This window comes from Rhinatrema bivittatum, chromosome 3 (genome assembly GCF_901001135.1).
Source record: "Rhinatrema bivittatum chromosome 3, aRhiBiv1.1, whole genome shotgun sequence".
Lineage (NCBI taxonomy): Eukaryota > Metazoa > Chordata > Amphibia > Gymnophiona > Rhinatrematidae > Rhinatrema > Rhinatrema bivittatum.
Window position 1 is genome coordinate 526,996,956 of NC_042617.1, and position 25,129 is coordinate 527,022,084.

Genomic DNA, 25,129 nt, shown 5'->3' on the forward strand with positions numbered 1-25,129 from the left:
TTTATCAAAATGCGGTAACTATCGCATGCGATAGCAAAAGGGGCGTGGCTTATGCAAATATTCATTTTATCGCAATTTGTGCTAATTACCTATGTGAAGAGCTAAGTTAGTGCAAACTGTGACAACATTATCAGACTTTGTGATAGGAGCCAGACCTGTTGTATTTCCCACATATAATGAGAGAGAGAGAGAGCGAGAGAGACTGGCCATAATGTCATCTCCCTAGATAGGTATTTGTATCCCTATGGTAGGCCCACCTAGTAACTCGAGGTGAGGTTTAGGTATCAGTGTAGGGGGTTAAGGGGCCCTTTGACATTCAATGTTAGACGTACGAACAGAACAGTGGTCTCTTGTGAACATTTGATGACCCTCAGAGTGAGGAAACTCACTCCAAGATGAGATTTGGGCAATGTTCTCTCAACCTAGCTTGTCAATGGGGCTTTAACGGTCAGAGCTAATAGGGTAAAAGGGGGAGGCAAGTTAGCTAGGGGGTTTAGGAAGTCCTCTCCTTTACTTGGGTGAACTGGGAACGAACTGGGGAAACAGAATTGCATTGGCGCACATATCAACTAAAATTCCTCCCACCTATGTACTTGAGTCGCCATTTGCAAAAACCTCACCTCGAGTTACTAGGTGGGCCTACCATAGGGATACAAATACCTATCTAGGGAGATGACATTATGGCCAGGCTCTCTCTCTTTCTTTTTCTCTCTCTCTCTCTCTCCCTCCCTCGTCCCTGATGGCTAGTTGGATGCTCTGGGAGCTTCAATTATCGAAATAGGCCTTGCGGGAGACATCGCGCAAGGCAATAAAACCTTACCGCCCGGTCACGGCAGCTATCGCACAGCCTAACGCAATTCAAAAAGGTGTTGTTAAAATCGGCGTTAAGTCTGTGCGATAGCTCTTCGCAGACAGGCAAACCCAGCCCACTCCCCGCCCCTAACTCCTCCTATTTTCCATATTTGCATCGCACCATACGATAAGGTGCTATCGCATGCGTTAAACACGTTTTCGCAATCGGTAAGGGCCTATCGCATGCGTTAACGGGGCTTTTCGCACACGCTAAGCCCTTAACACATGCAAAAAAGCCTTAGCACATTTTGATAAATGGCCCCCTTTGTTTGTTACATGACTTACACACCATCCATAGCAGAAGTAAAGTTACGCAGTAGGGGACCCTGGCTGCGCTTGTCACGTAAATACTTACATGCAGACTTTATGGTGCAGTCCCAGGCTGCCCATGACCCGCTCAGACAATGCCCACTCCCCACCCCATTTTGTGAAAAAACAATGTTTATGCACGTACTGGGAGATACAGTCGTACTCATGCAGTTTTTAAAATACGCAAGGCACGTGCTGGGCCGAGTCACACACATATCTCTTGGCTTGGCCACGCATAGGGGTAGATGTTCAAAGGGTTACACGCATAAGATATGCGCATAACCCCCAAAAACCTACCCCTGCGCGTGCCGAGCCTATTTTGCATAGGCTCGGCGGTGCGTGCAAGCCCTGGGACAAGCGCATGTCCCGGGGCTTTGAAAAAGGGGCGGGACTGTGGTCCGGGGGCGAGGCTGAGTGCCCCGACACAGCGGCCTGTGTTGGGGCCTGGCGCGCCAGCAGCCATCCGGCGTGTATAACTCAATGAAATAAGGTTGGGGGGGATTTAGGTAAGGCTGGGGGGTGGGTGGGACCAAAAAAAAAGTTCCCTCCAAGGCCGCTCCGATTTCGGAGCGGCCTTGGAGGGAACGGGGAAAGCCATCGGGCCTCCCCTAGGACTCGGCGTGCACAAGTGTGCACCCCCTTGCGCGCATCTTATAAAATCTAGGGTCAGCACGTACATGTTATAAAATCGGGTGTTAATTTGTGTGCGCCGGGTAGCGTGCACAAATGTACCCCCTGCGCGTAATATTAAAAATCTGGCCCATAGGATTTTGAAAATCTACTTGAATGTGCATAATTGTTACTGCATTTTAGAAGTATTCTGCCATCTGAAAATTAATTTTAAATTTTTTTACTATACCAAAATAACTGATTATTACCCTTTTCCTGCTGTTCTATGATGTTTGTCTAAGTCATATCGAGAAGTAAAGAAATGCATTCAAAGAGGCCTTCCAAAAGTCTGCATGCGATATAGGGGTTGCAACTACTAAAAGATAAATTTTAAAAGCCAGTTGTGTGTATTAATTAGGGGATGAGCGAATATGTCAGGTTCGCATGCACCAAGCAGATTTTAAAAGCTGCCGAGATACGCACATATTTCCTAGAATGTGCACATCTTGAAAGTGTTCAAAAAAAAGGATGGGACATGAATATTTCCGGGCGTGAACCTGAGATGTGAGCATAAATACGCGATCCGATGCATGCCAAGGCCCCCTGCCGCATAAATTTACTTCCGCTATGGATGATGTGCGAGCTAAAAAATAAAGAAAAATAGGCCAATCTGCAGGGTTTTCAGGGTCAGGACTAACTGGGGGGAGTGAAGACTATTAAACTAGAGTTTTTAAAATACACAAGGCACGCGCTGGGCCGAATCACACACACACATATCTCCCGACTTTGGCGCATGTAAGGCTTTTAAAATCAACCAGCTAGGAGGTAATTTTAAAAGAATTTACATGTGTATATGTAACATACTATCATACCAAATTTTTTAAAGAGCCATTTACACACGTAAAGTGTACTTACACATGAATATCCTATGAACAATTCAATAGCACGTATTGTAGCAATTTTCAAAAGCTCATTTACCACGGGTAAAGTGCATTTACAAGTGTAATACCTAATTTTAAGACAGTAGCATTCAAACAGGCATGTGGACACACATATATAAATGTGCATCGGCGTGCGCCCAGAGACGCTGCAATTTTATAACATGCAAACACATACTCGCACATGTTATAAAATAGCCTAGGTGTATGTATCTATGTTCCTAATTTTAAGCTTGTGCATACCCAGCACCATTTGTTGGCTTATTGACGTGCAACTGCTTGTATTTTATAAAAGATGTGCGTCCAGCCAAGGACCAGTTTCACTAGTTCATCTACAAGTTTGCCCAGTGTCCTGCTGGTCCTCCCAACCCCCCTAGTTCTTTAGCCTGCAATCCCCCCTGTTACCTCCAGACCCCTCACAGATTCCTGTAATTTTTTTTTTTTAAACTTACACCACCTCCATAGCAGAATTAAAATTATGCAGCACTGGATCTGGGCGCATGTCCAGGTGCGTAGGTAATTGTGCACGCATCTCTTGGCCCCACCCTGGAATGTCCACACCACACCCATTTCTTGGTCGATGCGAGATATTCGCGCATCGGCACTTGTGCGCACATCTGTCTGTCTTATAAAATTGGGTGGGTCCGTGCAAGTGCCAGATGGGTGCCCATCTCACAATTTCGGCACACATCCAGCTTTTAAAATCCACCTTAAAGTGTGTAAATGCTTTTGAAAATGGAGCCTTTAATAAAGAAAAAATTAATTTTTGGATCTAAAACTGATGAGGTGAATTTTAATACCCATGTGCTTGTGTGCACACTTGTGCGCACGTTTGCCGGTACGTGCACATGGGAGCACCGATTTTATAACATGAGCATGTTTATGTGCATATGTTATAAACTTGGCTACCCGCACATATATGCGTGCATGATTTTATATCGATGCTCGCACGCAAGTGGGGAGAAATTTAGCCAGTACACGCAGCGACGCATTAGGACTGCTCTCTTAACTGGGCAAACTGGGGATGAACTGGGAAAAGCTTCAGCACAAGTCCCTTTTGAAATCCCCCAATTTAAGCAGTAGACGTGGCATTTGCGCGCACTTGTGTGCGCCCACTTAAAATTTGGCACACATGTACACGCAGCCAAGCTATTTTATAACATGCGCACACAAGTTGTAAAATAACCGCATCCCTAGATGTGGGCAGATGCACACGTGCCTGTTTGAAAGTTACTGTCTAAAGGTTTTGCACTCTTTCTGAATCTGAAACTTTCTTTGCACATTTGGTATTGTATAGTTTTTCTACAAAAGCATTCAATGTGCTCTCTGTTGCAAAAGGAGCACATGAATTACGCAATTCAGGATGATGAAGGGGATCAGGGACATCAGCTGTTGCCTTAAAATAATGAGGTGAAGAGTAGTTGGAATAATTATAATTGAGATATCCAAGAATTATTCATTATTTAGTAAGTATTTTTGTAATGTCATGCATTTGATATGACTGTTATAAAAACAATTAAAAGAGCTTACAGTAATATATTTTAAGTAATATATATTTTGATGTCTTCATAAAAAGGAAGAATTCTGAATTAAATACAGGGTAGCTTGTCCATAGATTTGCAATATAATGGAAAAGATGGTTGCAACTTGTTTTGAATGTTTTGGGACTTTTGAGTACTTGTATTTTTTAAAGAATGCAATAAAATGGGGATTTTTTTTCCCCTAAGATCACCAATATTGTTTACACCAAGCTTCTTATTTTCTGCCCATGAAATTTGTAAAACAGCTTAAAATTGTTTTTGCCTATATTTTGTTTTGATTTTCTAAAGGGACTGTTAAAATCGGAATTGAGGGTATGTACAGAAAAGTAAGGTTGACAGCATTTTAAAAGTCATATTTTTTCAAAAAAAATAGAAAAATATTTTACATAAATGAATTTCAAGCATTTTAAATAAATGTATATATGTGTGTAAATATATGTACTTTATATATTCTTTTATAGCTTATGTTTAAAAAATGGCTTAAACATAAAGGCACGCGCTATTAGGATTTCAATTTCTTGCAATACATAAACTGTAAATGATCAAGCACTTGGGGAGGTTCAGCTATTCAGATCACTGGATTAGCTAAACATTCCTAACCTTATTATTTTAAACTAAAACCATGACCGATGTAATAAAATGCCTCAGTTATAAGTGTCCATACCTTTGTAATAAGTGGGAGAAAAAGTTGTATATTTTTTGAAATTATAACAGTACATTGTTTATAAATTCTGAGTGCTTTTAATAAAACTGTAGGACTGTGGAAGTTTTCTTCTAATTTCTAAGAAATTTGTGCTGGGGGTAGAATAGTTCAAATTTACTTTTGCAGTCTTCTACCCTGAATTGCAGATAAAGTGAGAGAGTGAGTGTATCACTGCTGCTTTACAGCAGACCAGCAAAAATCTTGTACAATACATTTTTCTCTTTCCATATATCCCTTGCTTCATCCCTAAATCCTGTTGCTTTTACTATAATATGTTTAACTATAAGAAAGGTAGTTAAGGTGGAAATTGTATGCAGATACAATTATATAGCATTACATTTTTAAGTATTCACCAAAGACTTTGGTTAGTGAAGAAACTACTGAACCCAAAAAAGGTGTGTAGCAACACAATTTCAATAAGGGCATCACACAAGCAGTACTAAATGTACATAGAGATGAAGTCTCTTAAACTGAAATTCTTGATAGCAGATGAATAATCCCTACTAGCTGCATATCTCACATAAAAATTAATTAAGCATCATTCTTAAGCATAGTCATTCCCATAAATGGTATAATGGCATTACCTTTGATTTAGGTGCAGCAAAATATTCAGCCTGGGGCTAAGAAGGGTGGTAAACAGATCAATCTGATAACAGTTTAGCTGCAGCAAATAAAATAGGGCAGTGTCATGTTAGTCTGCTTGCAGAAATAAATGTTGCCAAGTTATAGATCAGTGTTTCCCAACCCTCTCCTGGAGATACATTTATCTAGATAGATTTGCATAAACCCAGTGTATACAAATCTATCCCATGCATATTCCTTATAAGTATCCTGAAAATCCTACTAGTTAGGTATGTCTTCAGGAGAGGGTTGAGAAACAGCTGTTGTAGGTGATACCTTTTCATTGGACTAAATACATCTGGGATAGCTTTCAAGGGCCATGCCTCCATTAGAATGAATGCAAAATGAATTCGTTTACATCTCCATACAGCTGTATGCCCTTATCTTTCATTTTGAATTAAATGGTGTGCTGTTTTCTCATTTTGCAATGACCTGATAAAGGAAGCATCTCTCTCGAAAGCTAGTCAGAAAAGTATTGTTAGTTGAATAAAAAGGTAACATATAATTTTGGTTGACCTTTATATTCTTATTTTCATTATTATTACTTGATGCATTAAGGTCTAATAGGATGCAAGGGCTTGAGAGGGGTCAGAGTTATGAGCAATATTAGGAACTATTTTTCAATGATAATGTCAAATTTGTGGAACATTCTACCCACAGATCTGATCTAAACTGCTTGCAGTGAGATTTGGCTGTACAAATTTCTTCAGCGGTTATTCACCCAAAACTAAGATACTATATTTACATGGTTTCATGCTTTTCAGACTCAAAGACCATTAAAAAAAATAGAAAACAGAGGATCAAGTAAGTAAAATATTTATAACTATAAGACTTTTTGGGGTCGCTTTTCAAATGTCCTGATGAAAACTATGTGGATGAAAATGGGGTTTACACATGCAGAATGACTGAATCAGCTTCAGTGGATTTTCAGCCAGTTAAAGTATGTGAATAGTTTCACAATGAACTTTTAGCTACAGTAAAAGAGGCATTCCCAGGGGTATAACTTGGTCAGGAGAGAAAACTATGCATGTGCATTAAAGTTTCAAAAATGTATGTGCATAGTGGGCAGGAACTCTCAGCACCCTCTTTTGAGACAGCTTGAAGTATATATGTATTTTTTTTTCTCTATAACTACCCAATAAACAATCATCAAACACACACTTTGCAATCAGTTTGTGGTTGAAGAGCAGGTAAGTCCATAGGGACTGAAAAACATGTATATACATTGTAAGGTGGCTTTCAGAAAATGTATCCTTTCACTCCTCCCTATGATGCTTAAAGTTCCACTCTTAGCCTCCTCTACTTTCCCCACATTATTGTGTCTGATATATAGATCAAGAACTGCAGCAGTTTTCAATAGCCAATAACAGGATATAGATCATCCTCAGGAGGTATTTATAGAGGATAATTTAAAAAGCCATTTCTGTGGTTAAATGGGCTGTTAGTAAATTTCCCTCCCTATGGGCAGATACATTTATTGAATCGTGCCACTGCACACATGACTTTTATCCACACTGAGAAGAGACATTCCTGGGTGCGGAATTAGGAAAGCATTTGCACTTAAGTATACGCTTTTGAAAATCTAAATGTATGCACATAGGGGTAGATTTTAAAAGGTGTGCGCGGGTGTACATGTGCACACTTTACCTGGCGCATACACATGTATGCCCAATTTTATAACTTGTGCGTGCAAGTTATAAAATTGGGGGGGTGCACAATTGTGCACCTTGCGTGCACCAAGCCTGCGCCGAGCCGCGCTGCCTTCCCCCATTCCCTACCCCCCATCTTCCCTTCCTTTACCTCCCCCGCCCTTTCCCCCATACCTTTTTCTTTTTTTTTTTCTTGCTTTAAAACTTACTTCAGCCCTGGAGCTGAAGTAGGCCGGCGTGCGATCCCCCACATAGCGGCAAATGGCCACTATGCCTGGAGCCTCTGACTCCGCCCATGCCCCGCCCCTTTAGTAAAGCCCCGGGACTTACATGCATAAGAAAATAGGCCCGGCGCATGTAACCCTTTGAAAATCCGGCCCATCATTTTTTTTCTGAAAAACGACTTGCACAAATTAGCAGATGTAAATGTAAATGTGAGTAGTTTCTCAGAGATAATTTTCTAAAGGAAAATACATGCATGCTTCTCCTTTGAAAATGTGTTCAAAGTCTGCAGGTAAAAGTACCCACAGGGTTTGCACCAATGCAAAGACTTTGCAGCTATAAAATTACTCCTTAATGCTTTAGCCAGCCCACTGCTCTCACTGTGCAAATCATGTTTGTCTGTCCCTCCTGCATTAATAACACGATCATTAGGAGACTGAGATGTGAATCAAACCAGTAAGCACTGGGGTCCTGGTCTTTATATCCAAAAAGCAATCTTAATTTTAAGTCAGAGGGCAAATAAGCAGATTACCTCAGTGTATGTCACTCTGGATGACTTAAAAGCAATTCAAATCACTTTCACTAATGGGATTTTCAATAGTGGAGCAGTGAAATAATTGATCCCTAATATAATAATGACTATATTCCTCAAAGCAAAATATATGTTGGAAATGTTTGAAAGGTCCTTCTCCTAAGCTACTGCTACCATTGTGAATCTAAATAAAATATGGATGCTGCAGTCATGATCATCATCAGAAATCTTTGCAGGCAGTACCGTGAATATGTATAGGGGCCGATGCACTGTATAACCCGCAGTCGGACGCGGGTTAAATATGCGCTCATCTACCCCGTAATGCAATAGGGGGATTAGCATCTATTTAACGTGCGTCCAATGCGGAGTGAATGGTATAGCGCTCATCACATGCAAATGCATGTGAATGAGGCTATTACTCATTCACTCCAATGCACATTTATCGCTCAGCTATTAACGCCTGCCTGGAGCAGGCGTTAATAGCTGAACGCATTGAAAAGAAGTACAAAAAAGCTGAAAAAACTGCTTTTCTGTGCTTCTTTTAAAAGTTTAAAAAAACAAAAACAAAAAACTCAGCTGGCCGCATTGAAGACCGACACCGATATGCTCGGCGTCAGTTTTCATAACTGGCCATCTGCGTTGTTACATTATGAAAACCGACGCCGATAAAGTTCATAACCGGCGGAACACCGGTAACCGTGGGGTCGCGATAGCAAGGAGGCGTTAAGGTCGCACAAGCAACCCTAGCGCCTCCTTGCTAATGCGACCCCCTAATTACAATATAGCATGGCACCCCCCTTGCGGGCGCCATGAGCACATTCAGAAAGCGGGTGCTGACTTTTTTTTGCCTCGGCCCCATAGAGTATAAAATAAGAATAAACAAATGAACAATGACCTTCAGGAAGAAATGGGGCAGAACCAAATTTGAAAAGAAGTAATAATTTTTTTAAATTAAATTCAGCCTTTCGTGACACTTCAAAGCAGATTTCATTCAGGCACTGTACATCTCTGGCAGCTTTAAGCCTCTCTAGCTCTTCTTATGATGAAGGCATCCTTCGCCACCTCTACCCTAGATGCTGTTTACTAGTTTTCACTGTCCTTTGTGAGGTTTGCATTACCAAATAGAGAGTAGGTTTTAGCAAAATGGCATGTTATTATTATCCCTATTGTTCTGTATTCAAGTTACATTTCATGTATTGAGTGGTGGCAACACTTAAACTCTTGATACATGAAAGCCACTTAACAAGTGCAAGTAGTAGCAAGTAATACTTCTTAAGGGAGAGAACAACATTAATGATATCAGATTTTAAAACATTTAGATATAGTGCTGAAACAGATACTATGTTTTGCTGAAAAAAAATAAAACAAGACAAGCAGTTAAAGAAATAGCACCAAAAAATAGGCAAGTCGGTATTCTGAAGAGTGTGCTCATGTTAGTACAGAGGGGATATTATTCATGTTATATGTGAGTGCACATCACAACAATATTCACTGGAAATAATGGACTAACCAGATTAACTAATTCATTCACTTTTGGCAAATATTACTGAGGCATGCAACTCATATGAAACTGCACAAATATTACATATTGGAACTCAAAAGTTGCACTTGATTTCTATAAATAGGTTTAACCCTAAAACAAGTACACAACATGATATAAGACTGCTGACATTTGACAACAACTTATATAAAGCATAGTGCACAACAACAAGACAAATTCAAAACCATTCTGAAATGAGCTGTATAAGATTCCACCTTAACTCGCTAGCATTAAGAGAGATCTGTAGGTTGGGAGAAGCATCATTTCTGTATTCTGTCTCTTTTATATCTATAAATGCATAGTAGCACTTAATAAAATTATGCTAAGTCTGCATTGTGAATCATGTCCTGTTTCAAATTTAATTTTTATTCACCAGCATTTTTTGTTCATGTTATACTACCTGCTTAAAAATGAATGTATGGTAGAACTTTAACACTTGTACAAATGTGTATTTTATCTAAATATTTCATTTAATGTTAAATAAAGAAGATTGATTTTATGACTGTTGCCACTTAATTCTCCAATTAACAAATCTACAATATGAACTTTTTAAAATATGTCATTTCTTTTAATCCCAAAGCTGCCAGTTTTCAAAAGAGGATTTCACATTACTATTTCAAAAATTTTTGGAGGCAATGTTCAGACTGTCCACTTTGGGACAAAGTCTTTTTTAATTGTAGGATTTTCACCAAGTTTCAAAGGGAAAGTATGTACTTTGAAACTTATCCACAGACTTTTGCATTTGCTTTTTTTGCTGGAGATTTTCTCCAGAAAATAACATGCTTAGAGACCAGTCTACTAAGGTGCATTGACATTCACAAAGTCTTCCCCACAAATTAAAACAACTTGTGCACCTAAGTTTGGCTTAGGAATCCAGGTTTCCCTTTTTACATACAAAGTGGACACTAAATTATTTTGGCTTTGCATGTACTATTTATTTATTATTTTTATATAATAAAATAAAAGTGCGACACGGCTTTATCGCACTTTGCGATGTTGTCGCACATAGCATTTTTAGTCTGTTTGGGGGAAGGAGGGAGAGAGAGAGAGAGACTAGCTATAAGGCCCTTATAGTAGTTAGGTATTTATACCTCTATAGGAGGCCCACCTAGTTACTCAAGGTGAGGTTTAGGTATTAGTGTAGGGGTTAGAGGCCACTTTGACATTCAGAGTGAGATGTACGAACAGAACAGTACACTCTTGTGAAGATTTGATGTCCTTCGGAGTGAGGAAACTCACCCAAAGATGAGATTTGTACAATGTTCTCTCAACCTAGCTTGATGTTACCCAAGTAGAGAGTCCACGCCAGGTTGTGCAAAAAAGGTAACAATACCTCATTGAGGTGTGGTTATCTTTTTTGAAAAGCTGTCCATAAGAAACTTTATTTCTTTATTTCTTTATTTATTTATTTTGTATACCGACATTCGATCGAGATATCACATCGGTTTCCAGATAACAGGTTGAATAGAGCCGGAACTGCCCTATTTTTACATTGTAACAAGATAACAGTTGATTAAACAATATAACTTCCTCACATAGGGACAGTAACTTTGATACCTGTGCGCAGGCACACATATACTTGCATATGCCGGCTCACACCAAAGGACACAGCCATTTTATAACATACGCACATATATGCACGCATTGTATAAAATAGGCTGTACGCATGTACATGTACGCACAATTTTATATTGATGCACCCATGTGCGCACAAATGCCACCTCTACAACTTAAGTGGGAGGATTTTAGTAGACACGCATGCCGACGCAAGTTCCAGTTTCCCTAGTTCATTCCCAGTTCGCCCAGGTAAAGGATAGGACTTCCTAACCTAGTTAATTAGCCTCCCTTTTACCCTGTTATCCCCTACTCTTAAAACCCCACTGACTAGCCTAGTTTTTTGTTTTAAGACTTACATGCCATACATAGCAGAAATAAAGTTTTGTGGTAGGGGACCCCAGCTCGCGCTTGTGTGCCGGTTTCATCCCTAAATCCTGGAATGCCCATGCCCCACCCAGACCATCCCCACACCCTGCCCTTTTTCAGAAAAACATTTTTGTGCGCATACCAGGAGATATGCGCATATCTCCCAGCTTTGGCACATGCAGGGCTTTTAAAATTCACCCCACATTTTCTACCAGGTTTATTTACATACAGATCCCAGTAGAAAACGTATGTACGTTAAATCATGACTTCTGAACAAATTTCAGTGCACTTTAGTATATCAGCCCCCAGACACAAAAATATGCATGTTATTTTCTGATCCTGCCCCAAACATGTTTGCTCCAAGGACAAACAGGATGGTAGTCCTCATACATGGATGACATCAACAGATGGCGCCCTGATGTGGAAAACATTTCAAAGTTTCTAGAATTTTGACTAGGCACATTGAGCATTCATGGCATGCCTTTTATCATGCATCCACACGGGGTCCCTCTCTAGTCTCTCTTTTTCCACAGAGCTCTAAGTATCCTGGTGTGAGTGAGCTTACTTTGGCTGTTTTTGGCCTTGTGGAAAACTTCATTTTCCTCACGTTTTTTGCAAGTTTTTTCTCATTCCATCTCTGGGTCCCTCTCGGTACCTTCCCTTAGTGTCTTCTAGTCAGACTTTTCTGCGATTCGGGTAAATTTTCTTTTGCGATCAATGGTGGCAGTCCATCGGTGCCCCCCAACTATCAATGCCCCACTACCATCATCTTCAGTTCATGTCCCTTTTATTTCATCCATCATGACCACATCTGATTTTCAGTGATGCCTCCAATGTCCGAAGACCATGTCTGCTACAGATCCACATGAGATGTGTCTTCTGCCTAAGGGCATCATATGACTTCTGAGGTTACTGCTTATGTGCCCAGATGACCCTGAAGGGACGTCGACTTTAGTTTGACAAGATGGAGCAACTCTTCGGGTCAAAGACATCCGAGACATCAACACTGGCATTGGCTGCATCAGCATCGAAGGACCAAGAATCTGCATCAGTGGACACCCGAGCCATCGACATCGGCAGGATCGTCTGTTCCATCGATGTTGCCAGCAGACAGGGGTGCCGAAGAGAGACTATCATTGATCTCATCCAGGGCGAGGATGTCCGGTTCCTCGTCATTGGTCTCAGCAACGGGAAAGGACCGGATTGATTATCAAGGGAACCTGACGAAGCATTGGCACCAGGCCCCGTCGATGCATGGGGATGCACCAGCTTTTGCTACGATGCCCCTGAAGTGATCTCAGAACAAGGAATGCCAATCCTCCATTGGTGCCAGGGGTCTGCAATGGCCTCCACCGGGCCTGATACCAGTCACTGATCCACCTTGAGGGTCCAAGGCTATTCCTCCTTCCTCCCAGTCGGTCTTGACATCGGCAGCTTTTCAGGAGGAGCTAGAGCGTCGAGTTCAGCTACCGGTGGAACAGGTGCTTCAGGGTTTCAGTCCTGTGGCACTGACTGTACCAGACCCAGTGCCACCGGTTTTTGTACCGCTTTTGGAGAAGCGCAACGTGCTTATCGGTGCATTATTGACCCAGTTGGCATTGGTTCCAGGGACAGCATTGCTGCCCAGCGGGGTACCAAGACCTCCCCCTACCAATACAGTTGTCGTCGACAGTTCCTCCGAGGAGGAAGCTCCACAGAGTCTGGCGGAGATGCCAAGGCCTTCCGCCCCCTGCCTAGTTCTGCCAGTGCCTGTATCTCTGGATGTAGACCAAGCACCTTGGGAAACATCCCCTGTGACTCTCAGTGAGGATGGGAAAACCTGAACCCCTGGAGGCATAATGTTTCAGAGTCCTCCTCCAAGGGCCTCCCTTCAGATCCTTCTCCTCCAGAGGAGCAAAGGAAGTTGCTGCCTGAGGACTCTACCTTCGTAGGGTTTGTGAGGGTGATGGCGGAAGCCATCCTTTTTCAGTTATTGACAGAGGAGGATGCCAGGCACAAAATGCTTGACATCCTCCAGTACTTGGAGCCTCCTAAATAGATTGTGGTGGTCCCGGTACTCGAGATCCTTAAGCAGTTGCTGCTGAGGATATGGCAACACCCCCTCACAGTACCTCATAAGAAGGTAGACAGGATTTACCTCATCCAGAAGGCTGCCAGATTTGATAAGTGTCAGCTGCCTGGCTGAAAATGCGATAAGTCTGCCACGCCCGCTCTCCCCCATCCACAATCCCCAAAGAGGCCCTCCCCCTTCTCCTGGAGCCCACCCCCCAAAACCTGCAGCAGGCATGACTGGCTCATCCCTAAACGTCCCCACTCTGTCAGCCTCCCTGCTCAGGCAGTGCCTGATAATATCTGCAACGACTGTCAGTGGGATAGCAGCCTCAGATGCCCCCTCCTCCCTAACCGGGACTCCCACCGGAGGAGGGAAATTCCCTCCCTCTCTGCCCTTGTCCAGGTCCCTAAAGGTTAACACCGGCAGCCTAGCTGGACGCTGAGCTCCCTGCCCCCCCCTAGACCCTCTATTGCTGTCTAACCTGCTTTTTCTGCCACTAGCGCCGCTTGGATGACGCGCTCTGCCTCCTCCCACCCTCGGACCCAAACCGCCCCTAGCTCTGCCCTCACCGCGGCGAGGCTCCGGGCTCCTCCCCTTGCTGACGCGCGCTGGTACACCCGGCTCCACCCCTGCGCCGAGCGCCTTGCTAACTCGCGCCTGCGACGCTCTAATTTTGGCGCCTTTTACCGGGCTCAAGAGCGCGGCCTGAAATCCCTCCCTCACCTCCCTGATGCGCTGACCCGGCGATGAAACCGGAGCGGCCCCAAAGCGCGCGTGCTCCGCCGACCCCTGCACCCTCCCCGGTAGGGAACCCAAACGCGAGGGGACAGCCAGCGAATGAGGGGCGCACCAGATGGGCAGAGGCTCCACCCTGACCGGACATGCTACTTCGGCCTCCGGCTCCGCTCCACTCTCCCCCGACTCCGAAACAAGTAAGGGGGACCCCGGGGGGGGAAAGGACGCGCCGCAGGGGAGCAGGAGCGAGGCCCCCAACAGCCGCAGCGCCGCCAATACGGGCCGGAGGCAAGCTAACACCCACCGGGGAGACAGGCGAAGGAACATGCGCACCCTGGGAGGGAGCCAACTCACCAACATCTCCCGGCAGGGGAGCCCCCTTCAGCGACGCCGCGGCCGCCGCCCGCCTGGCTCTGGCTCTCCTCATACCTTCCTAAAACTGAGGTGACAACAAAAACCACGCTGGGCCTAACCAACAGTTGAGAAACAACCCTCAGCACAAGCAAAAACCTGGTGTTAGCTTCGTGGTTGCTGCTCAACTGCCAGCAATTCCTCACTATGCCCCTGTTTTGAGATACCTCAACCAATGACAATGCAGCAATTCGAAAACTGCTGCCATTGCCATGGTTGCTCACCCCCTTCCCCACTATCTAACCCTTATCTATCTAAGGCTCACCTGCCCCTTACTCCCATGTTAAACTACAGCAGCGCAAGACAAGCTTGCGCTGCTTCCTATTATCTGAGACAATGATTATATGATTTGCTTTTATTTTATATTGACACTGATGAATACATATGCTGAACCTACAGAGTGTGTTAGGTTGAGAGAAAAAGCAAGAGCAAGTAGTTTCACGTGTGAAAGAGAATGTCTATACAAAATGGCAATTACAGGTGATGTACAAACCACAAGAAATCTATCACTTTCAGAGTGGTACTGAGACACCCACAGTAGTTTTTCTTTATCATTTTATTTGGCAAAACTTCAGGAGTTAGAACAAAAAAGATTGTTCTGAGCAAGTGCCAACCAAAGGTATAATATATGGATTGACAAAGATCTCAACTTAAAAAAGAGCATCGCAACCAAAACCAAAGAAGGATTCTACAAACTGCAAGTCCTGAAACATCTAAAACCACTTCTCCACCATCAGGAATTCCGAACAGTACTGCAATCGCTGATCTTCAACAGCCTTGACTACTGCAACTCGCTCATGTAAGGTCTTCCCAAATCGTCCCTAAAACCACTCCAAACGCTGCAAAATGCCGCAGCCAGAGTCCCAACTGGAAAAAAAAAATCGGAACACATCACCCCTGTTTTAAGTAGTCTTCACTGGCTCCCAATCGAACAGAGAATTGAATTCAAAACCCTTACTTTAGTGCACAATGCCTTACACAAAACGGAAAACACCACACTCAACAACATGATCCTTCAACACAAACCTCAGCGATACACCAGAACTATCAGCAAACTACTCCTGGAAATTCCATCACTTCCATCGGCTAAGCTCACGTGCACGAGAAACAGAGCATTCTCAATTGCAGGACCAAACATATGGAACTCCCTACCACAATACCTAAGCTCAATAATAGACAGCAAATCCTTTAAAAAAGAACTGAAAACCTGGTTATTCAGCAAAACATTCAGAGATGGCGTAGGCTAAACTTCATAACCCCACCAGCAACACCCATGCAAGATGAGCGCACTATGGGGCGGATTTTAAAAGGCCTGCGCGCCTATTTTGCATAGGCCGCCGGTGCGTGTAAGTCCTGGGGCTTTGGAAAAGGGGTGGGGAGGGGGCGTGTCGGGGGTGTTCCCGAAACGATGCGGCATTTCGGGGGCGTGCCGCGGCGTTTCGGGGGCGGGCCTGGGGGCGTGGCGCCGACCCAGGGGCGTGGTCGAGGCCTCCGGACCAGCCCCCGGGACCGGAACCCGGAGCGGGGCTGCTGGCCGGCGCGCGCAAAGTTACGCCTGCTTTCAGCAGGCGTAACTTTGCCGACAAAGGTGTGGGGGGGGGTGGGTTAGGTAGGGGAAGGGAGGGGAAGGTGGGGGGAGGGCGAAGGAAATTTCCCTCCGAGGCCGCTCCGAAATCGGAGTGGCCTCGGAGGGAACAGGCAGCGCGCGCTGGGCTCGGCGCGCGCAGGTTGCACAAATGTGCACCCCCTTGCACGCGACGACCCCGGATTTTATAAGATACGTGCGTATCTTATAAAATCCAGCGTACTTTTGTTCACGCCTAGTGCGCGAACAAAAGTACGCGATCGCGTATTTTTTTAAGATCTACCCCTATGAGTTCCTAATGCTCTCCCCCCACTCCACTCTTCACCTCTCACCGCTCCCACCGTCCTTTCTTCTTTTCCCCTCCCCTCCCCATCCCACCCCCCTTTCTTTCCCCCTCCATCCTCCCACCCTAACCTCTTGCATATCTCATTGCCATATAGTCTTGTTCTTACTAACTCGTTTCTCAGTTCCTTATTGCTGTTAAAGTTTTTAATTAAAATTGACGCGACCTTGTTCAAGCGTTTAAGATTAGTTCTAAGATAATCTCCTAACAGTTTGATGTAACCTATACCATTCTATGTTCCATGTACTGTTCTTTGTAACAAATTGTTCTATTGTAAACCGGGGTGAAGGCTAATTGCTAAACCTCGGTATATAAAAGCTCTGAAACAAACAAATAAATAAATAAATATAAGGTGGGATGGGTGGGACTTCTGACGAGAGTTCAACAGAGAAAAACATCTACACTAATGTATTATAATCTGTTTGTTATTTTTTTTCCCCAAGTGTTCTCATAAGTCCTTGGTTTGTGCATATATTATACAGAAAAATATAGCTTATCATACTTTCTCAAACTGTAGTCAGATGTTATTATTTTCTTAGGGTGTTTATATGTTTGTATGATCCAAACTGCAAGGCATTTACTTCATTCCTCTACCCATTACAGCAGTGGTTCTCAACCTTTTTCTCATCATGACACACCTGATAGACAATGCTCACAATAACCCACAGCTAAAATTAAAAAAAAAAAGCCTCAGTATTACTTTTATTGTTAAGAATGACAGAAGGGAACAATAAGAGTACTCTTACTGAACAGAAATAACTAATTTTTGTGCGTGCTGCGTTCTCTGTCCTTCTACAGGGCCACCAACCTTTTTTATTCTGTTGTCACTTTAGGGCCCAGCAGGAGAAGATAGAAACAATTATCACTAGCCCGGAAGAGAAAGAGAATTGCCATTTCTTGCTGGGCTCCGGCAGAAATAGAGTACAAGAGTTGTGTCCTATTGGGCCCAATGTGTGAAGAAATCTGATTTGTGAACTGTACAACCTTGCACAACCTCCCTTCCCTCCCTATACAATTAAAAATTATAAATTTATAATAGATTTTATATGAAAAATGACATTAAAAGTACAGTCTGGAGTAAAAAAAAATTAACTTACAACATCTATATTATATTTACATGTACTGTTGTGGTGCCAACCAGAAAACCCTGCAAAAAAGTAAAAAAAAAAAAGACACTTGGAACCCATATGGCATTAGGTCTATTGTAATGTGTTCAGTGGGGCTTAGCACTCAGAAAATTATGAGTAAAAAAATTATAACAACAACAACAATTTAGTAAAACCTCTATACCAAAACAATACTAACTGCCAGCATGCAACCCTATTTATGAAAAGGCAGAAGTGCTAATATTAACACTAGGCCCTAAAATATCAATACACCTCATATTAGGAAAATAGAACCAGCTAGGTTGCTATAGATCCCTACACAGAAACTACACGCTGGCGGAATACCTCATCTCGGACATACATATAGAATACAGATAGACCCTCACCAAATACAGAATAAAAAAAAGCATACTGTAAATATGAATAGAAATATATTTAGACAAAATCTGAAGTGGAAACAAGAACAGTATGATAATGGAAAAACAGACTCATCATTCCTTATAAAAAAAATTAAAAAATATAATATCAATAGTAATAAAGTCAAACTAATAAAAAGAATATTAATTTCATAACAGCTGAAGAACAGATTAACATCCAACAATTAAAATCACATAAAAATGTTCCAAACACCAATAAAACATTTAAAAACAGAAAACACAAACATCCAGTAATTAAAACTAATAAGCATAAAAAAAAATCCCCTGCTTTCCATACCTAGGAACATTTGATTTCTGGGTGCCCTGAGATTGTCTTGGATTAGCAAGAGGAGAAGAGGGGGGTTGCTGCTGAAACTTTCTCTGCTCTCTCTCATATGTGCATATACTGCCTCCCTCATTCTCACATGCTCAATTTCACTTACACAAACACACAGGCTGTCTGTCACTCGCTCTTGCTCAATCTTGCACATACACACACACGCACGCACGCTATCTCTCACTCTCACATGCTCAGTCTCACACAGCCACACCCACACACACCCACAGGCAGTCTCTTACTCTACCATGCTCAGTATCACACAGGCACACAAAGAGGCTCTCTCTCTCATGTGCTCAGTCTCACACAAACACACACACACACAGAGGCTTTCTCTGTCATGTGTTCAATCTCACATAGGCACACACAAGCTGTCTCTCATTTTCACATGTTCAGTCTCACATAGGCACACACACACAGATTGTGGATGAGAGACAATCTCAGTCTCACACAGACACCCCCCCCCCACAGGTTGTCTCACACTCTCACATGTTCAGTCTCACACAGGCACATGCACACATACGCTGTCTCTCACTCTCGTGTTCAATCTCACACAGGCTGTCTCTCACTTTCACATCCTCATCTTCACACAGGCAGTCTCTCAGTCTTATGTGCTCAGTCTCACACAGGCATACACACACACACAGGCTGTCTCTCACTCTCACATGCAAAGAATGAAACAGGGGCATGAGTGCAGGCAAGGACTGGAACTGAGGTTTGAGTGCAGGCAAGGACATGAACTTAAGCTGACTAAGAAAGGATAGGACAAGGCAAGACTAAGACAACTTGGAACATGAAACATAAAGGCCCGAAGGCAGTTTAGGCAGGGAAAGCCCCAAGAGGCAATGCAACAGAGTCCCTTAGATAGGCCACAGAGCAAGACAAGGCCTATATAGGCCAAAAGGCAGGGTAAGACCTAAAGGGCACAAGGCAAGGCAAGGGTCAAAAGGCCTGGAGACCACAAAGCAAAGCAAAGGTTAGAGAGCCCAAAGACCACGAGGAAAAAGGGACCAGGGCAAGGAGCTAAGACAGACTTGATGCGAAGGCATCAAAGCAGAGAACAGATAAGATTATGTAGGGCTGAGGCTTGGGTGTGGTGCAGGCAAGGAAAAGGAGCTTGGTAAGGCTGGAAAGCAGGTATACTGAGGACACCTGGTAGCGAGGAGGATGCATCACAGACTGAGTAGTGAGTTGCAGACATGGAAAGCACGGAACAGAGCTCTAAGGAGACCTCTGCTGGCAGGGATGCATCATGGTCAGGGTATGATGAGGCTGCATAGCAGGTGAAATTGTAACATGCAGTTCACTTACTCCCCGCATCCCACCTCACTTACCCCAGCCAGTCCCTCCACCCCAATGAATCCCTTACTCACTCCAGTTCACTCTCTCTCCCACCCCACGAAACCTCCATTTTCCCCAGCTCACTCATTTTCCCCTCCTCATGGTTCACTCACCCCTCCCCCTGCAATCCAGATTCTGTGCATTCACTCCCCTTAACCCTTGCAATCCAAAGTTCACTCCCTCCCTGCCCCACCCATATCCCCCAGCTCATCGGCTCCGATGACAGCGAAACAGGAGGAAAAGGAGGGCAGCCTTGTAGCATCTCTGACACATCCTGTTTCCTTCCCTGTTAGAGCCCGAGTGTCATGGCATGCTTTGAACCATATGGTTTAAAGCATAATGCTCATTGTGACTTTATATACAGTATCTTCTATGACAGAAAATAAAAAAATACCTCATAAAATTAATCAAATGTAACATCTCCAAAAATAGAAAAAAGACCCCTCTAGAAAATCACCCTTCTAATATTCACTAGCATTTTATCACTATGTGTGCATTCTTCATGTATCAATTCTTGTTGACAGGGTTCATGATAACTTTCGCATTGAATAATTATTAAAATATGAAACATAGAACAAGAAATATGAATCATAGAAGTATAAACCAAAATACCCCAAATTGTAAGCCTTAGTACTCGTTTACAAAAAACACCATCTTATTACTGTGGGGAGGGGGATGGCACTTTTTATTAAAAAATCCCAACTCCAAATATATTATAGGCAGTGCTACCAGCACTGCTGATAATAATGACAAGAGAGAAAAGACCGAAGAATGAGACCCAGGGAGGAAGCCATAGAGTCAAGGAAGAGAGAGGTTAATATTTTGAATATCTAGATTGTGTTGTCAATTATTATTTTTTGATGGTAGTGTTGCCCTGCAATTTAATCCTGCTCCTTTTGGGCTTCCAGCTCATTCAGAAAATATCCCAGTTACAGTACCATGAGTCTTAATTCACAGCTGCCTGGGTGGTACGGGGGTTGTTCCCCAATTTTATTCCTCTCCTTCCTCTTGCATTGCTCAGTCATTGCAGTAACTGAGATGCACATAAAGGACAACCTTCCAGATCCTAATGGAAGTGCACTCTTCTGCCAGCCAGTGGGCATTGCCATTATGCAATGATTGGTGTTTTCTCTGTCTCAGCAGTGTGCCCAGGACAGCCAATCCAAGAAAGAGGAATGGAGTACGGAAATCAAGCCTGCATTTCCTGCATGGCAGCATAATGCAGTGCTACGGAGCCATCAGACCTGAGCAAAAGCCTGGGTCAGTGGCACAGGAATCACACAGGAAAAGCACTGCAGAGAGAAGAATGCAGCCTCTTTAAACCTATTGCCACAGTCTCCTTTGGGTACTCTCACTTGGGTACTCTCATTAACAGAAACACAAAATAACTCAATCATGCTTCAGATCTGAGGTTAGTAGCTTTGGAAAGGTCTTGATTTGCTTTCATTAAAATAAAGATATATTTTCAATTCAAAGTAAGACCTCTGACAACTAAAAAAGGAATGAATTTCTTAAAATAAAAAAAAAATGACATTGAGTCAGTAATGTAACGGCAAAGCAATTACAGCATGCCATTTTACGCCAGCACACTGGTGAACAGTTCAGCTAATTGGACTTTAAGTGAGCCTTCATTGTTAATGTTAATGGCTTAATTTATTAAGATCAGGAATATATTCTCACTATCATCCTCAACTTAATTAGAATACACAGTAACAGCAATAACAACATTTACATGGAGGAACATATTATTGCATTATTGCCTTGTAATAAAAAGGTCTCTTCTCAAAGGAACTGGGAGCTCTGGTTTAGACAGCAGTTACTAAGTCTAGTGAGCAGACAGGAAGCTTGAGAGACAGCAGTGACAGAGGTAACATAAAAACATAAGAAATACCATGCTGGGTTAATTGATCCGAATATCCCATCTCTGACAATGGCCAGCAAGGATCTCAAATATGAAAAGTCTGTTTTATGTTGATCTTCTCAAGGATTACAAAAATGGACCTGTCATCCAGAAACTTGTCGAAACCGTTTTTTAAACTCAGTTATACTACATGCCCCAATCACATTTTCTAGCAACAAGTTCAATAGCTGAGATGTGGGTTGACTGAAAAAAATACTTTCATAAATTTGTTTTAAATTTGCTATCTGTTAGTTTCAGGCATGCCCTTGTCCAGTCTCTCTCATCCTTTCAAGCCCTGGCACACCTACATTATCAAAAATGTTGTGCAACACAGTGGTTTCTAACCTTTTTTGTATTATGACATACCCAGCACAGGTTTTTCCTCCTCCCCACCTGAATGGACTCCAGGGGCTTATGGAGAACTGTATAGAGAGACAGAGAGAGTACAGAGAAGCAGAGATACAGGATAAACACTGTGAATCCCTAAAGGCTAGAATATGGAAATGAAGAAAATTGTTGAAGGTAACTTGCATGGAGTGGCGGTTACTTCCCTTAACCAATTAGGGAAAAAAGCACAGGACTGCTTCATTGGTCAAGTCCAAAGGCAAAGCATGTTCAAGCAGCATTGTCTTAATTATCAAGGCTGCTCACCCCGTAAAACTTTTGCTACCAGTAATTTTGTTATAGGTTTATTAGTTGCTTATTTCTGATTGTAAATATTGCTACCCTTAATATAAGGCTTGGTGATAACCTGCATGGAGCAGTTACTACCGTAAGAAACTTGCTGGGCAGACTGGATGGACCATTTGGTCTTTTTCTGCCATCATTACTATGTTAGAACTAGCTCTGGGGACAAATGTGTGCCCCTGTGTTCCGGGAGGTCCCTGAAGAGAGGGTTACATTCCAATTCATCAGTTAGGAATTATTAGGAAGGGAATGGTTAATAGAACGGAAAATGTCATAATGCCTCTATATCGCTCCATGGTGAGACCGCACCTTGAATACTGTGTACAATTCTGGTCGCCGCATCTCAAAAAAGATATAGTTGCAATGGAGAAGGTACAGAGAAGGGCAGCCAAAATGATAAAGGGGATGGATCACCTCCCCTATGAGGAAAGGCTGAAGAGGTTAGGGCCACGTAGCTTCAGATATTGTATATGTGCCCCATGGACTCCTAGAAAGGACTTTAGTTCTTTTTAGGAGTCATATGTCATGAAGTGTCAGTCCTTGGGCTGTGGAAGAGTGTTGACAGGAGGCAGACATGCTACTGGCTGGGACCATGAAGAGGCTTCATTTATACCAACGTTTTCCCCCATGGGTTGAGCCTTTGGATTCTGAGGCTGGCAGGGCTTAGGAGAATGTCCACAGTTGGACAGGCAGTCTAAAGTCAGGGCAGGCAGTAGTTAGATGGCATTGGTACCGGGCACAAGTTGAGGCAGGCAGCAATCAAGCAGAGTCGGTGTCCAGGCAAGGGTCAAGGCAAAAGAGATCAGTCCAAGGGCAAGGAGAGCAAGAGACAAGGACAAGGAAGAACAGGAGGAAAGCACAGAACAGAAAGATGGCAGGAACGAGGCAAGGACTGGAACAAGAAAGAAATGAGACAAGGACTGGGGCAAGGCAAGAACAAGGCAAGGCAGGATCCGAAGCAATGAACACCAGCAAACCACAAGAGGACCTGATGCTGAGGCATCTGAAAGGAGTATCACTGGCATTTAAATCCCCTGGGCTTGCCAGATGTCATCAATACGTGCCAAGAAAAGTTTCCCGCACGGGGCTCATGACTTAGAATGTGCATGCAGTCGCCTATAGAGATTTGGCTGGCATCATCTGGGAGCGGCAGCACCTTGGGGTAAATATCGGCTGGCTGTGGCGTGGTGACTGCGGTTGGCCAAGCATTACAGATGGTTACATATTGTTTTGCTTTGACTACAGCTACTCTTTACTGCCCCCAGAGGCTGGTACCTCAGGTGATCACCTAGTCTGGTTAATGGTTTATTCAGCCCTGTTTCCTAGGTCCTTCACCCCCCACCCCCATGTAACCCTCTCTCCTTTCCCACTCCCTCCCTGTGCCTTTTTGTTGTTTACCTTCCGTTTCCTAAGTTACTCTGGTTTTCCTTCCCTTTCCCTCTCCCTTCGCTATTTTTCCTCTCCATCTCCTGTATTCTTTGGTATTTTCTTCTCTCCCCCTCCTTCCTCTTCTGTACTGCCTGCTGTTTCTCCCTCTGATCCTGTATTGAGACTAGTTAGCTCCTGCCTTCTCTGAGTCCACAGAGAGGCCTAGCCGTCTGCTACTTCCCTCTGCAGGTTCCATGCAAGTTTGGGTCAGTGACTGCATCCTCCTGTATCCACTAGGGGCCTGCAGGGGGATAGTAACTTTGAAATAACTGAACTGGTACACATGTATGTGTATATGCCAGCTCGCACCAAAGGACATGGCCATAGTCTAACATACGCGCATATATGTGCGCATAGTATAAAATAAGTTTTACACGCGTACATGCGCGCATAATTTTATATGGACATGCACATGTGTGCACAAATGCCACCTCTACTGCACAAGTGGGGGATTTTAGTAGACATGCGCGCCAACGCAATTACTAATTTACCCAGTTTATTCCCAGTATGCCCAGGTAAAGAATAGAACTTCCTAATCCCCCTAGTTAACTAGCCTACCTTTTACCCTGTTATCCCAATCTTTAAAACGGCATTAACCTCTTTAGTTTTTTTTGTTTCTGGACCTCATCCATAGCAAAAATAAAGTTAAGCAGTAGGGAACGCCCAGACCATGCCCATTCCCTTTTAACAAAAAATTTGTTGTGCACGTACTGGGAGATATGTGCATACTCGTGCGCTTTTTAAAATCCGTGTGACCCGCACCTGCCCGACATCGGCGCATGTAGGGCTTTTAAAATTCGCCTTTAAGTCTGCTACATTTTTCACCTCTGCTCCACAAATGGACAAATGCCACTTGAGCTTGTTTTGCCCGCTACCAAAACCCTGTTCTAATTTGTTCCAGTGTGTTTTTAGCTTTGATTTTTCTTAAGGAAAAAGTTAGCTGAAAAGAAATCCCTAATGGCAATTCATGTTAGTATATTAATATAGTGTAATAAGCCTGCTTGACATACTGTTATACTGTGCTTGTGTTAATTTATGTAAATAGTTATACTGGGAATTAAGAAGACAGTGGTTATGTAGATATATCGGTTATCTGGGGCTCTTATTTCTGCTTTTGGCCAATTAACTGAACTATTCACTTAGTTGGTTTTGTGTGTTTTATTGTTGGTTAATGTATTGTACCTTTTATATAAATGTAAATGGTGTTAAACTTGGCGGGGTAATTGCTTCTCTTTTGGGTCTGTATGTTGACAATTCACATGTTATCACTGTAACAAGGTGCTGATCTGCAACAGGAAGGATTCCAGCAGGACAATGTTGTAACCTCGGTAGAAGTGTGGACCCTTGA

The 25,129-nt window shown here is 43.2% G+C and overlaps 1 long non-coding RNA gene across 3 annotated transcripts in view; it reads right to left on the bottom strand.

The window, feature by feature from the left end:
- The window catches only part of LOC115088226, a 111,302-nt gene that overhangs the window by 59,505 nt on the left and 26,668 nt on the right, over positions 1 to 25,129 (bottom strand). For 2 of the 3 annotated variants that reach the window (XR_003855727.1, XR_003855725.1), the window contains exon 1: positions 5,537 to 5,613. The exons of the other annotated variant lie outside the window; for it this stretch is intronic. This is a non-coding gene — a long non-coding RNA (uncharacterized LOC115088226). Of the gene's footprint in view, positions 1 to 5,536; positions 5,614 to 25,129 lie in introns of those variants that run through there. 3 annotated transcript variants of the gene reach the window in all.